Source organism: Triticum dicoccoides, chromosome 5B, assembly GCF_002162155.2.
Source record: "Triticum dicoccoides isolate Atlit2015 ecotype Zavitan chromosome 5B, WEW_v2.0, whole genome shotgun sequence".
NCBI lineage: Eukaryota > Viridiplantae > Streptophyta > Magnoliopsida > Poales > Poaceae > Triticum > Triticum dicoccoides.
The window spans coordinates 96,105,980-96,121,504 of record NC_041389.1 but is presented as its reverse complement, the minus strand read 5'-3'; the positions used below and the strand labels follow the sequence as shown (position 1 = coordinate 96,121,504).

The 15,525-nt window shown below is 46.6% G+C and overlaps 1 pseudogene; it reads left to right on the top strand.

Annotated features, from left to right (window-relative positions):
• The first annotated feature begins 7,396 nt into the window (after positions 1–7,396).
• LOC119309162 lies at positions 7,397–14,449 on the top strand (annotated as a pseudogene).
• The last annotated feature ends 1,076 nt before the right edge of the window (positions 14,450–15,525 follow it).

The window sequence follows — 15,525 nt, the reverse complement described above, 5'->3', positions numbered from 1 at the left end:
GATGTCAACTACATGATCATGCAAAAAGCAATATGACAAAAGTAATGCGTGTCATATGAACGAAATGGTGGAAAGTTGTATGGCAATATATCTCGGAATGGCTATGGAAATGCCATAATAGGTAGGTATGGTGGCTGTTTTGAGGAAGGTATATAGTGGGTGTATGGTACCGGCGAAAGTTGCGTGGCACAAGAGAGGCTAGCAATGGTGGAAGAGTGAGGTGCGTATAATCCATGGACTAAACTAGTCAAAAGAACTCATGTACTTATTGCAAAAATCTAGAAGTCATCAAAAACAAAAGCCGCGCATGCTCCTAGCGGGATAGATTGGTAGGAAAAGACCATCGCTCGTCCCCGACCGCCACTCATAAGGAAGACAATCAATAAATAAAATTGTGCTCCAACTTCATCACAAAGCGGTTCATCATACGTGCATGCTACGGGAATCACAACCCTCAACACAAGTATTTTTTATAATCACCTCAACTAGCACGACTTTAATATCACTACCTCCATATCTCAACAATTATCAAGCATCAAATTGATCATAGCATTCAATTCCTTTCTATGATAGTTTTTATTATACCCAACTTGGATGCTCATCATTCTAGGACCAACTTTATAACCATAGCAAATACCATGCTGTTCTAAAAGACTCTCAAAAATATATAAGTGAAGCATGAGAGACTAGCAATTTCTCTAAAATTAAGTCACCACCGTGCTCTAAAAAATATAAGTGAAGCACTAGAGCAAAAACTATCAAGCTCAAAAGATATAAGTGAAGCACATAGAGTATTCTAGCAAATCCTAATCAAGTAGGCTTCTCCCAAAAGATGTGTACAGCAAGGATGATTGTGGTAAACTAAAAAGCAAAGATTAATATAATACACAACGCTCCAAGCAAAACACATATCATATGGCGAATAAAAATATAGCTCCAAGTAAAGTTACCAATGAACGAAGACGAAAGAGGGGATGCCTTCCCGTGGCATCCCCAAGCTTAGGATTTTGTCTATCCTTGAATATCTTGGGGTGCTATGGGCATCCCCAAGCTTAGGCTCTTGCCACTCCTTATTCCATAGTCCATAAAATCTTTACCCAAAACTTGAAAACTTCACAACATAAAACTCAACAGGAAATCTTATAAGCTCCGTTAGTGAAAGAAAACAAAACCACCACATAAGGTACTGTAATGAACTCATTATTTATTTATTTTGGTGTTAAACCTACTGTATTCCAACTTCTCTATGGTTTATAAACTATTTACTAGCCATAGATGCATCAAAATAAGCAAACAACACACGAAAAACAGAATATGTCAAAAACAGAACAGCCTGTAGCAATCTGTAACTAACGCAAACTTATGGAACTCTAAAAATCTTACCAAAATAGGAAGTCTTGGACAATTTGTATATTGATCAGCAGCAAAAATAATCAACGCAAAAGCACGTTTATGTGATTTAACAAAACTAAATTAGTGCGTGCAAAGTTTCTGTTTTTCAGCAGAATCAAATCAACTATCATCATAGGTTATCCTATAGGTTCTACTTGGCACAAACACTAATTAAAAGATAAAAACACAATCTAAACAGAAGGTAGATGCAAGATTTATTACTAAACAGGAACAAAAACAAAAAACACAAAGAAAATTGGGTTGCCTCCCAACTAGCACTATCGTTTAACGCCCCTAGCTAGGCATAAAAGCGAAGATAGATCTAAGTAGTGCTATCTTTGGCACTAAATTCATAAGTAGCTCGCATGATAGATTTATAAGGTAATTTGACTTTCTTTCTTGGAAAGTTCTCCATGCCTTTCTTTAATAGAAATTGGAATCTAATATTCCCTTCCTTCATATCAATAATCGCACCAATTGTTCTAAGGAAAGGTCTACCAAGAATAATAGGGGAAGAAAGATTACAATCTATATCAAGAACGATAAAATCTACGGGCACCAAATTTCTATTTGCAACAATGAGAACATCATTGATCCTTCCCATTGGCTTTTTAATGGTGGAATCCGCAAGGTGCAAATTTAAAGAGCAATCATCAAGATCATGGAAACCTAGAATATCACATAAAGTTTTCGGAATCATGGAAACACTAGCACCCAAATCACACAAAGCAAAACACTCATGATCTTTAATTCTAATCTTTATAGTAGGTTCCCACTCATCATTAAGTTTTCTAGGTATAGAAACTTCCAAGTTAAGTTTTTCATCATAAGATTGCATCAAGGCATCAACGATATGTTTGGTAAAAACTTTATTTTGACTATAAGCATGAGGAGAGTTAACAACGGATTGCAACAAGGAAATACAACCTTCTAAAGAACAATTATCATAATCAAATTCCTTGAAATCCGAGATAGTGGGTGCTATACTATTTAAAGTTGTGACCTCTCCAATCCCACTTTTACCAAATTTAGCATCAAGATCTAAAAACTCTGAATTCTTGGGACGCCTTCTAACTAAAGTTGACTCATCTTCAATCCCATAATTATCAAGATTCATATTGCAAAACAAAGATCTAATAGGAAACGCATCAATAACTTTAAGATCTTCATCATTATTTTCATCTAACTTTTCTGGTTTGGCGGCAATCTTATTGACTAAGGTGGCTGCTTATCAGAAATTTTGGCCATAGCATTTTCAAACCGGGCAATTTGAGAGTTCACACCATAAAATTCTTTATTCATACCATCAAGCTCTTTGTTCATAAACCCCAAGAAACCTTTTTGTTCCTTAAGCTCTTTTCTGAAGAAATTATTATGCTCAAATTGCAAATTCATAAAGCTTCTAATATTTGATTCAATCTCTTCCATCCTTGTAAGAAGGTGGTCGGTACTCTTAGGCAAAGCCATAAGGACAAACAAGCACACAAGCAAACAGAAAAAGGCAAGCGAAAAGAGAGAGGAGGAGATTGGGAAAGAGAGGGCGAACAAAACGGCAAGGGTGAAGTGGGGGAGAGGAAAACGAGAGGCAAATGACAAATAATGTAAATGCAAGGGAGATGAGTTTGTGATGGGTACTTGGTATGTCTTGACTTGAGAGAAGACCTCCCCGGCAACAGCGCCAGAAATCCTTCTTGCTACGTCTTGAGCTTGTGTTGGTTTTCCTTGAAGAGGAAAGGGTGATGCAGCAATAGTAGCATAAGTATTTCCCTCAGTTTTTGAGAACCAAGGTATCAATCCAGTAGGAGGCTCCTCAAAAGTCCCACACACCTACACAAACAAACAAAGAACTTGCAACCAACACAATGAAGGGGTTGTCAATCCCTTCACGGCCACTTGCGAAAGTGAGATCTAATAGAGATAGTATGATAAGATAAATATATTTTTGGTATTTTATAATATAGATGCAAAAAGTAAAGATGCAAATAAAAGTAGATTGGAAGCAAATATGATAAGAGATAGACCCGGGGGCCATAGGTTCACTAGAGGCTTCTCTCAAGATAGCATAAGTATTACGGTGGGTGAACAAATTACTGTCGAGCAATTGATAGAAAAGCGAATAATTATGAGATTATCTAGGAATGATCATGTATATAGGCATCACGTCCGTGACAAGTAGACCGACTCCTACCTGCATCTACTAGTATTACTCCACACATCGACCGACTCCTGCCTGCATCTAGAGTATTAAGTTCATAAGAACAGAGTAACACCTTAAGCAAGATGACATGATGTAGAGGGATAAACTCATGCAATATGATATAAACCCCATCTTTTTATCCTCGATGGCAACAATACAATACGTGCCTTACAACCCTTTCTGTCACTGGGTAAGGACACCGCAAGATTGAACCCAAAGCTAAGCACTTCTCCCATGGCAAGAAAGATCAATCTAGTAGGCCAAACCAAACTGATAATTCGAAGAGACTTGCAAAGATAACTCAATCATACATAAAATAATTCAGAGGAGATTCAAATATTTCTCATAGACAAACTTGATCATAAACCCACAATTCATTGGATCTCGACAAACACACCTCAAAAAGAGTTTACATCGAATAGATCTCCACAAGAGAGGGGGAGAACATTGTATTGAGATCCAAAAAGAGAGAAGAAGCCATCTAGCTAATAACTATGGACCCGAAGGTCTGTGGTAAACTACTCACAACTCATCGGAGGGGCTATGGTGTTGATGTAGAAGCCCTCCGTGGTCGATTCCCCCTCCGGCGGAGCGTCGACGAAGGCTCCAAGATGGGATCTCGCGGATACAGAAGGTTACGGCGGTGGAAATTGTGTTTCGTTGGCTCCCTGGATATTTTCGGGGTACGTAGGCTTATATAGGAGGAAGAAGTACGTCGGTGGCCGCCCGAGGGGCCCACGAGACAGGGGGGCGTGCCCTATAGGGGGGGGGCGCCCTACCCTCTCAGTCCATCAGCATGGATTTCATTGAAGGACTGCCCAAATCTAAGGGGTATAGCTCCATTCTAGTGGTGGTTGACAGGTTTACTAAGGTCAATCACTTTTTACCTCTCAAACACCCCTTCACTGTTGCAGGAGTGGCAAAAGCTTTTCTTCAGAATGTGGTGCGGCTGCATGGATTACCTCTGTCTATAGTATCTGACAGGGACAAGGTTTTTACCAGTTCTTTTTGGAAGGAGCTGTTTAGAGTGTGGGGCACTGAATTATAGATGAGCACAACATATCATCCACAAACCGATGGTCAGACCGAGCGGGTGAATCAGTGTCTTGAGATGTACTCAAGGTGTGCAATACATGACTGTCCCACTAAGTGGAAACAGTGGTTACCTCAAGCAGAATTCTGGTACAACTCCACGTTTCATTCCTCTTTAGGTTGCTCTCCTTACAAAGCTCTATATGGCCATGAGCCAAACATTGGTCAGCTCTCAACCACAGCAAAATCTCTCAATCCTGATGTTTCTTGTTGGATACTAGCTCAAACAGAACACACTGCTATTCTGAAAGAGCATTTGCATAGAGCTCAGGTCAAGTACAAGCACTATGCGGATAAGAACAGATCACCAAGAGAGTTCATGGTGGGTGAACAAGTCTATTTGAAGTTGCAACCATATGCACAATCGTCCGTGGTCAATCGACCATATCCTAAATTGGCTCTGAAGCTTTTCGGCCCCTTTAAGATATTGGAAAAAGTGGGATTTACTGCATACAAGTTGGAGCTACCAAAAGGCAGTCAAGTTCATCCAATTTTCCATGTTTCTCAGTTGAAGTATCATGTACCAGATCACACACCAGTGTTTACTGTCTTACCCAAACCCTTGGATCTGTCAGTGCCAGGGGTGACACCTAAAGAAATTCTAGATCGTCGGCTGGTAAAAAAGGGAAACGCGGCACATTTGCAAGTATTGATCAAGTGGTCGACCGTTTCGGTAGAGGCGGCAACATGGGAGGATTACGAGGTGCTCAAGGTCAAGTTTCCAGATGCACCAGCATGGGGACACGCTGGTTCTCAAGGGGAGGGCAATGTCAGTATGCAGCTACTGACACTGGTGGTGAAGCAGCCGGGAAGGCGTATCCGCAGCGACAAGACAAAAGCGTAGTGGCGGGAGGTTTGAATAGATGTTGGGCTATGTTAGTCATGTGGGCTGAGTGAGTGTGTGGGCCGAGGCCTGCGAATGTAACGAGCGGATATATAAGCTCGAGTGAGTGGCTTGTACGGGTATCGATGAATTGAATTTGAATCTCATTCCCTTGAGGTTATCCTCTCTCTCTCTCTCTCTCTCTCTCCTTCCTGATTGCGTCTGCATCTCTCTCAACCCCGGCTCCTTCCCTTCACCAAATCACCGGCGACGAGCCCCAAATCCGGCGGTCCTTCGCGGCCAACGGCAAGGGCGTTACAATAAACAACATTATATGCTACCCTGCCAATTAGGTTTTGCAAGATTATCTTTAGTAAGAACTACCCCTTATCAAGAATCACATGGAAACTTTGTTTTAGAAGGGAATTTTGTTTTCCAGATATGCTATATGTGAAAAATAGGTCATTATTCATAAGATCTGCGTACATAGGCTGTACGGTGAACAGGCCATTGGTAGTCAACCTCCACTGGAACTGGAAGTTGGGTTAGATTGATCAACGTCAACCTACTAACTAAATGGATTTTGCCAGAAAAAACAAAATGGACGTCCAGATGAGATGGCGGTGGGCGCATAACAACCCAAGTCTTGTCGGACCTCCTCCGACGGTGCTACGAGCCAGGAGGGACTCGACAAGGTGAATGATGCGTCACGGTTTTGAACCGGATTAATCCGACGACACATGACCCAATCTATGGACTCGTTGACGCGGCGCAGCCTTAACAACGTCTTCCTCAACCCTAACCCTGCTAAGAACACACCCGATGCATAGATCCGAGGTTCCCCCTCCCTCCTATAGTTGTTGGAGCGACCGGCGAAGGGAGAAGAAACCAACGACGGCCGACGAAACGCAAAGAGACCCAGTCGCCTCCTTTTCGCCTTGCTAACCCTAACAACTCTCTTGAGAGGCTCGGTGTGGATTTGGAGTTAGCAGGCAACATGTTTTATTGTAAAAAAGAAAGGGAGAGAGAGAGAAGACAACACGTTTCACAAAAACCAGCCTGCCTGATCGACGTGGTGTAACTGGACCCAAGCCGACCAACGCGGGGACTGGAACCGACCCAGCGCCCCGCCAGCTCAGCGCCAGCCTATCCAAATCCGTGTTCGGGTCGGGTCGAAAACCCTAAACCTAGAATGATCGAGACGATCTTCTCGCAACTAGGGCTGCAAGAAAAGCTCAAGGCTTGTGAGACGCTTGAGATCGACTCGTTTTTTGACTCGACTCAAGATCGACTCCAAAAGAAACGAGTTGAGTTTGAACACTTTATGTAGATCGATAGAGAAACAAGTCGATCTTGAGCCAATGTTGGCTCACTCAATTTTAGCTCAATAGCTTGACAGAATATCATTATGTTAAATGATCATGCCATATATTCAATAAAAATAAGATAATTTATTACCATATATGCTGTCCATAATTTTTCTCCATTTTATTTACCAACGAACATGGGAATTTAATTAAGTGCAGAGAAGATTTAGGCCTAATTATGGCACGTGGTCGACTATGTGTTAATATCCTATATTTTTGGCAAAGGTTCCCAGCATATTGAACTTAATTTTTTTGTTTTTTGTCCATAGATTTATAATTTTTGCCATCTCATTTAGCTCGAGATCGACTCGACATCGTTACAAGCTGAGCACGAGTCATGTTCTACAGCTCGATCATGAGCTTCACTCAGTTTGAGCTCGCTCGAATTTTCATATGAGTTGAGCTGAGCCAACTCCAACTTGCTCGAGCTCGACTCGTTTGTAGCTCTACTCGCAACCCAGCAACCGAAGCCTTTCCTGCCAAGCCCCCTCCCCTGCTCTGCTCTCCGCTCCCGCCAAATCCAATATGCCGCGACACCGCCGCTGCACTCGGCTGCGCCGCATCGTCGGCATCGTCTCAGTCGGAGCTCTCCTGCTGTTAGCCGGAGGCCACAACGCCTACTCGGGCCGCCCGGTCTTCTCGTTGCCCCTCGGCCTCGGCGCCCCCTTCCCGCTCGTGGCCGATAGTCCGGTGCCCCCGCCCTTCCCATTCACTGCCGACTTTTCACAGTCGCCGTCATCATCGCCGCAATCCCAATACTCGCCCTTCCGCCTCAGCGATGACAGCCTCGCGCGGCGCCTTCTGCCCCTCCACCTCCGCGCCGGCCACTCGCCGCCTCCGTAGGACACGGATGCGGTCCTCCTTCCCGACCAGGAGGTCCTGGTCCTCGACGACACTGAGCCTACCGGCGACGCCACTTGCGCCTTCCAGGGTGGGGCGTCCTCCCCGGCGAGACCGCTCGGGAGGCTGCCGGCGTCCGGGCTTCACGCATATGACTGCCGCCTTCCCGACCCAGCGCAGAGCTTCCAGCAGCTCCAAGCGCCGCGCTTACTCCACTCCACCTCCTCGGCCGCTGCAGCTGCTCCAGATTCCCCTTCTCCTTCTCGAGGCCGCGTAACCGCCGCAGCTACTCCAGATTCCCCTTCTCCTTCTCCGGGCCGCACAACCACCGCAGCTGCTCCAGATTCCCCTTCTCCTTCTCCGGGTCGCGCATTGCTTAACTGGAGCAGCGACCCGATAGTGTTTGACTCGGCTCTTCTGGACGGAGGCGATGTGCTCATCTTTGCAAAGGGAGTCAGGCGCCGCCAAGGTCTTCAGTGCCAGTATCGCTACAGCGACGGCACCGACACCATGCTGGCATCTACACGAGCAATCACCTTAGCAAATTACTCGCTGCCCCTCACCGCCAACTGTAAAACATATAGTTTGGAAACTACTCGACACCCTAAACAGGGTATGGCTATCTCATTATATAGGGGTACCAAAGGGTACAATACAATTACAGACATATACAAGAGTCTATGTATATATATAGTCTAACATCCTCCCTCAATCTTAACTATGGCCTGAAGTACAACGCAAGTTAAGATTGCGCCTACAGCCTACAAACTTTGGTTGTGGAAGAGGCTTCGTGAAGATGTCAGCAAATTGATCTTTTGATGAGATGAACTTGATACTTTGGAGCTTCTGTGCAACACGTTCTCGGACAAAGTGATAGTCTACCTCAATGTGTTTCGTCCGAGCATGAAACACCGGATTAGATGAAAGATAGATAGCACCGATGTTGTCACACCAAAGCATTGGAGAATGAGCAGGAGAGACTCTCAATTCTCTCAATAAGGACTAAACTCATATGATCTTAGCAGTCGCATCAGCAACTGCTTTATACTCAGCTTCAGTACTACTGCGAGACACCGTAGCCTGCTTGCGAGCATTCCAGGCAATCAAGTTAGGACCAAGAAACACTGCATATCCCCCCGTGGATCGCCGGTCCTTAGGACTCCCATCCCAATCTGCGTCTGAAAAGGCTAAGATCTCATAAAACGGTGCAGGCTGGAGAAGCAAACCATAAGAGGCAGTGAGGCAAATATAGCGCAAAATACGCTTCACAGCTGACCAATGAGATGTCCTGGGTGCATGGAGATACTGACAGACACGGTTGACTGCATAAGAGACATCTGGTCTGGTGATAGTAAGTTACTGCAGACCACCAATGAGACTACGATACTCAGTAGCATCATTAGGTGAAAGAAGGTCTCTATCTAGGGCAGACAACCGATCAGTAGCAGACATCGGGGTGATCGCATGTTTACACTTCAGCATGCCAGCACAACGCAACAAGTCCAGAGAATACTTCTTCTAAGTAAGAGTCAACCCAGCAGAAGACCGTGAAACCTCCAGACCAAGGAAGAAGTGCAGAGCACCTAAATCCTTGACAGCAAAATCCCCACTCAAAGCAGCCACAAGACGATCCGCAGCAGCATCAGAGGAACTGATGAGGATGATATCATCAACATAAACCAGGAGATACATCATAACCTCAAGACGTTGAAGAAGGAACAGGGACGTGTCAGCAGTGGAGGGAAGAAAACCAAGAGCCCGAAGAACAGAGCCGAGGCGTGCATGCCACACACGGGGAGCCTGTTTAAGTCCATATAGCGCCTTAACATGATGACCGAGATGATGAGGACATGCAGGATCCACAAAACCCGGCGGCTGACGCATATAAACCTCTTCCTCCAAGACTCCATGCAGGAAAGCATTCCGCACATCAAGCTGACGAAGAAACTATCCCCAGGTAATAGCCAAAGATAGCAGCAAGCGAATGGTAGTGAGCTTGATAACCGGACTGAAAGTGTCTTCATAATCAAGACCATACCTATGTTTGAAACCCTTGGCAATGAGTCGTGCCTTGTAGCGCTCAATAGAACCATCAACATGTCTCTTGACTTTAAAAACCCACTTGGAATCAATAATGTTAACACCAGACTGTGGGGGAACAAGGTGCCAAGTGTCATTCTGAAGAAGAGCCTCAAACTCCTGTTCCATCGCGACACACCAATGAGGAATACTCAGTGCACCCTGAAAATGGCGAGGCTCGGCAGTGGGATCCTCAGCAATATGAGCCATGCAAGCAGCGAGCCACGCGATAGTCCTGTCAGTGCGTTGCTTTGGCTGGAAAACACCGTTCTGACTACATGTGCGAGGACGAAGAACAACAGCAGCCGGCTGTGCTGGCGAGGCCGAGCTCAGCAGAAGCGACGACATCAGAGGCGAGGCGGCCTGCGAGCCAGCGCCAGAGTCTCCTGGCACCGGGGAGACATGCGGCTTTGGGACAGGTGAGGCCAGCCCATCCAGCGCAGGCGAGCCAGCTGCTGGGCCAGACGAGGTGGCGGACGGCCCAGCCACCAGGCCGGGCGAGAACGACGCCTGCGGGGTGGATACCACCGAGTCGGGCGAGGGCATCGCCCGCGGGGAGGCTACCACGAAGCAGGGTGAGGGCGGCACCCGTGGGGCGGTGCACCTGTTATGCATGCCCCATGCAAAGGATCCACGTCCCGCTCCAGAGCCACGTCCAATACCTGCAACATCCACAAATTCGATCAGGCAAAGATATGGTAGAGTGGACAGGTGGCATAGGAGTTTCAGAGTTGGTCGGAAGTGCATGAAAAGGGAACACCTTCTCATCAAAAACGACATCACGAGAGATGTAGATGCGATTGGTGGGAATGTGCAGGTATTTGTACCCTTTGTGAAGGGAACTATGCCCAAGAAAAATGCACTTTTTAGACCAAAACTCTAACTTACGTTTGTTGTATGGATGCAAATGGGGCCAACATGCACACCCAAACACTTTGAGAAAAGTGTAATCTGGGATTTCATTGAGCAAGAGTTCAAGAGGAGTTTTCATATTCAGAAGTCGTGAGGGTAGCCTGTTTATCAAGAAACAAGCGGTGGAGAAAGCATCACTCCAAAACTGAAATGGAACGGAGGCATGAGCTAGCAAAGTAAGGCCAGTTTTTACAAGATGACGATGCTTACGTTCAACGGTTCCATTCTGCTGATGTGTATTAGGACAAGACACACGGTGCGAAATCACAAGCTTGTTAAAAAACGTGTTGAGGTTGTGATATTAACCCCCCAGTCTGATTGAACATGAATAATTTTCTGCTTAAGGAGACACTCAACATGTGCTTGAAACTGAATAAAGACATCGAACACATCAGATTTTCGCTTAATAAGATAAAGCCAAGTAAACCGGCTATAAGCATCAATGAAACTGACATAATAATTATGGCCACTAACGGACTGGGCATGACCCCATACATCAGAAAACACAAGCTCAAGAGGATGTTTCACAACACGACTAGACTCTGAAAATGGAAGTTGGTGACTCTTGCCCTGCTGACAGGCATCACAAATTGTTTCAGCAGTTTTATTGGACATAACTGGTAGTTCATGACGATGTAGCACATGACGAACTATAGGAGCAGTAGGGTGACCAAGGCGTGCATGCCAATGTGTAGGTGACACACGAACACCGCTCAACGCCTGAGGAGAAGACTGCATAGGAGATGTGGGCGGTGCGTCAAGTGCATATAAACCATGACGAAGACAGCCACTAAGCAGAACGGCCCTCGTGTCCCAATCCTTGATAAAGAAATGAAAAGGGTGAAACTCAGCAAGGACATTATTATCACGAGTAAGTTGAGGAACAGACAACAAACTACGTGTAGCAGTGGGAACTCGAAGAACATTAGAAAGATGCAGTTTTCAAAAGTTATGCGCAAGAAGTGAGGCCTGACCAACATGGGAGATGTTCATACCTGCTCCATTGGCGGTGTGCACCTGATCATGACCGCAATACGGTTCCTGAGTGGAGAGCTTGACCATATCGTTGGTGAGGCGGTTTGTGGCGCCCGTGTCCATGTACCATGTAGGGTCAATGGAGTAGGATGGACTGCGCCCATGGTCATGACTTGTCACCGCAGCAGCCTGTTTTCATTCCTTTTGCCATTAGTGCCCAGACCAAGGAAATCTTGCTTGTAGCGTCGATGACACCGGGAGGCGATGTGGCGCTCAATGCCACACAACTGACAGGCCTGCTGAGCACCACAGCAGGGACAACAAGCCACCGGCCTGGCACCGCCAGTGATGGACGGCGGGGCGGCGCAGGCCTGCGGGGATGAGGCCACCGGCTTCCCACCAGGCGGTGACGGCTTCTGTGGCTTACCGCGGGACGCAACATTGGCAGAGATGAAGCTCGGAGAGGCACGACGCACTTTGGTGCGCTGCTCACGACCAAGAAGACGCGCATATAGCTCTCGTGGCGGAAGTGGCGCCTCACGACCATGAATATTCTCGATGAGATTGTCATAATCATCATCAAGATCATTGAGCACGTGGGTGCTGAATTCCTCATCTCCAAGCGGCTGACCGATCGAGGCCAAGGTGTCGGCAAGACCAGACATCTTGGTGAAGTACTCAGTGATGGAGAGACCGCCGAGTTTAGTCTCCCCCAATTCGGTGCGTATAGCATGAGCACGCGCTGTAGACTGGGAGGAGAAGCTGCTGTGAAGCGCCGACCAAGCATCCCGAGACGTCGCGGCGAAGATGACCAGCGACGACACACTCGGAGTGAGCGATGACTGGATAGCGGAGAGAATCGCCTGATCCTGAGCCACCCACACATGGTACACCGGATGATACGGCAGCGGACACGGGATGGAGCCATCAACGTACCCCTCCAGATAGCTGCTTCGGAGGAGAGGTAGCACCTGAGCCTGCCATGACAAGTAATTATCCGGCGTAAGCTTCACCTGAAGAAGGTGTGAGAAGTAGAACGGCAATGGCACAACCATGTGATCCGCATGACGCTGCGGCGGTGGCGCGTAGCAGCCCATCATAGGATCCGTCTCCGGGTTGGAGGCGAGCGCCAGTGGTGCACCAGCATATGGCGACGAGGGATAGGTGCCAGCAGCAGCGGAGCCAACACCCAAGCTAGGCGGGGCTCCAAGGGGCACAGAGACCAACGAGGACGGCGGCACCCCATAGGGCTGGGGGTGCGATGGCCCAGCATAGGCCGGCACCGGCGACGTGCCATAGGGCGCCGGCCAGGCAGACGAAGACGGCAGCGGGGCTCCAAAAGTTGGAGCAGGGGCACTGTACCAGGGAGCGCCAGAGAGCGACGCGGGAGGCGCACCATACATGGGTGCATGACCGCGAAACCCCGGCGGCCCAGAAGCCATGGTCGAGGAAGGCCCGCCCGATGCGATCGGCGGAGGCAGGTCACCCGTCCCGCTCGATCCAATCGGGGAGTTTGCGGGCGGCTGCCGCCAGGCCGTAGCCAGCGGACGGGACACCAGGAAGGGCGAGAAGGAGCGACGGCGGAGGCCGGCGCTTGGGCCGACGCGGCGGCGGCGTTGGAAGAGGCCGAGGCGGCGGCGGCAAGGGCAGCGGAAGAAACTGAAACCCTAAACTGATACCATGTAAAACATATAGTTTGGAAAACTACTCGACACCCTAAACAGGGTGTGGCTATCTCATTATATAGAGGTACCAAAAGGTACAAGACAATTACAGACGTATACAAGAGTCTACGTATATATACAGCCTAACACCGACACATATCAAGTCAGGAGGAAGCACCAAGGTTCTTGTCACACTAGGGGTCGCCGGAGAGGATCCCATGCCCTTCCTTGCAACCTTTCGTTGACAGCAAGCTGAATCTTTTTTGGTGACTCCTCAAAAGAGTTCAATTTGCGCCTGCACAATGGGACGCAACATCTCCAAGTTTCTCAAGGAGTGGGCACTCTACCATAGTGCGATCGGAGTGGATTAGTTCTTTATCTATGACAATGGCAGCGAGGACAACTTGGCAGGCCTAGTGGCGCAGCTCATATCCGCCGGGCTCAACATCACAACCGCGCCATGGCCTTGGACCAAGGTCCAAGAAGCTGGTCTATCTCATTGCGCGGCCACACAGCAAGGTTCGTGCCAATGGATGGCTGTCATAGATGTCGATGAGTTCATCTTCTCAACAAGCTGGGCAGGATTAGAGAAGCCATCAAAATCTTTGCTAGAGCCCATCATTTCTGTTGATGATAGCGTTGGCCAAATATACCTTGCGTGTTATGATTTTGCCCCCTCGGGCCAAACAGCACATCCACCAGAGGGGGTCTGCCAGGGCTACACTTGCCGGTTGAAGAACCCGCAGCGGCACAAATGCTTGGTCCATCTCGACACCGTGGAACCATCCCTCATGAATGTGGTCCATCATTTTAAGCTCAAGCCTGCTTTCAAAAGCATCTGGACCGCGTTCGCACGTGTTAACCACTACAAATACCAAGCTTGGTCGGAGTTCAAAGTCAAGTTCAAGAGGCGCGTGTCTGCTACTCTGCTTATGTGGCTGATTGGAAAGATCCGATCAACCTCGACTCAAAGGACCGGGCTCCTGGCTTAGGAGTTGATGACATCGAACCAGAAGGCTGGGCCGAAAGATACTGCAAGGTTAAAGACAATATCCTTCAGCTGTTAACTGCAAGATGGTTCGGTGTCGTATTTGGGAACCCTCATTAGCTCCAGTCAGATCAGGTAGCACACACTGGTAAGATCTACCACCCTTCCCCCTCTTTTACATAGTAATTTCTGTTTATTTACACTAACAAAACATAAATCAAAACCACTAAGTTTTCCAGAATTAAAAATTATCTCTTAAATTGGATGGTATAGACCTTTTAAATAGGTTTTAGGTTGATGGGGAAACCACAATATGTGTGTGTTGCTCAATGATGAACATACTCCCTCTAGTCTAGTTCTGAAGAAACCCCCAAAATGCAACTTTTACTGCTTATTTTCGTTAACTATAAAACTCTTCAAAATTATACTCCCTCCGTCCCATAATATAAGAGCATTTTTGACACTACACCAATGTCAAAACGCTCTTATATTATGGGACGGAGGGAGTACTTCTTTACAATACTTTATGAGAGATAACCTTTATTTTTATTATACATTATTACTGTAAAGCTCTTCAAGACAATATTGTTTTGAAAATACTTTATGGGATAAACCTACACACTCTTTTCACATATCCAATCCAAAAATATTATGAAATATAGTGAGTCAAAGTTTGGAAAAAGTTAATTAAACCCATGCCTAAACTAACAACTTCTCCATAACTAGAAGAGGGAGTATAATAATAACCTGAGAGCATTTTCCCTATCGATAGTAAGCAGTTTGTTTTCGCTATTCAAGCTCTTGCTATCCTTCTTTTTCCATCTTGAACGTTTAAGAACAGATTTATGTTCATGTTGCCTTGATACTCAGCATGTGACACAGTGCTTTAATATTGGTTCTTTTGCTAAAATTGGATGACTTCTTTTCCTTGAATGATTTTGGCTTGACAGTTGGGCTTAGATCAGTTGAATTTGTAATGCTTAGCTGGAGCACGACATGAAGCCTCTTTATTTTATTTTATTTTTGGGTCTATGTGGGCTGGATTACTAATCAGTGAAAGCTTCACACAAATGATTTCGAATCTTGTTTGTTGATTGAGGTCCATTTCTTGAGTATCTATTGGCTGATCCTTATGGTTGTTTGGCTTCTATTCTGAAACTATTTGATTGAGATGCTGGTCTACACTTTGTTGGCTT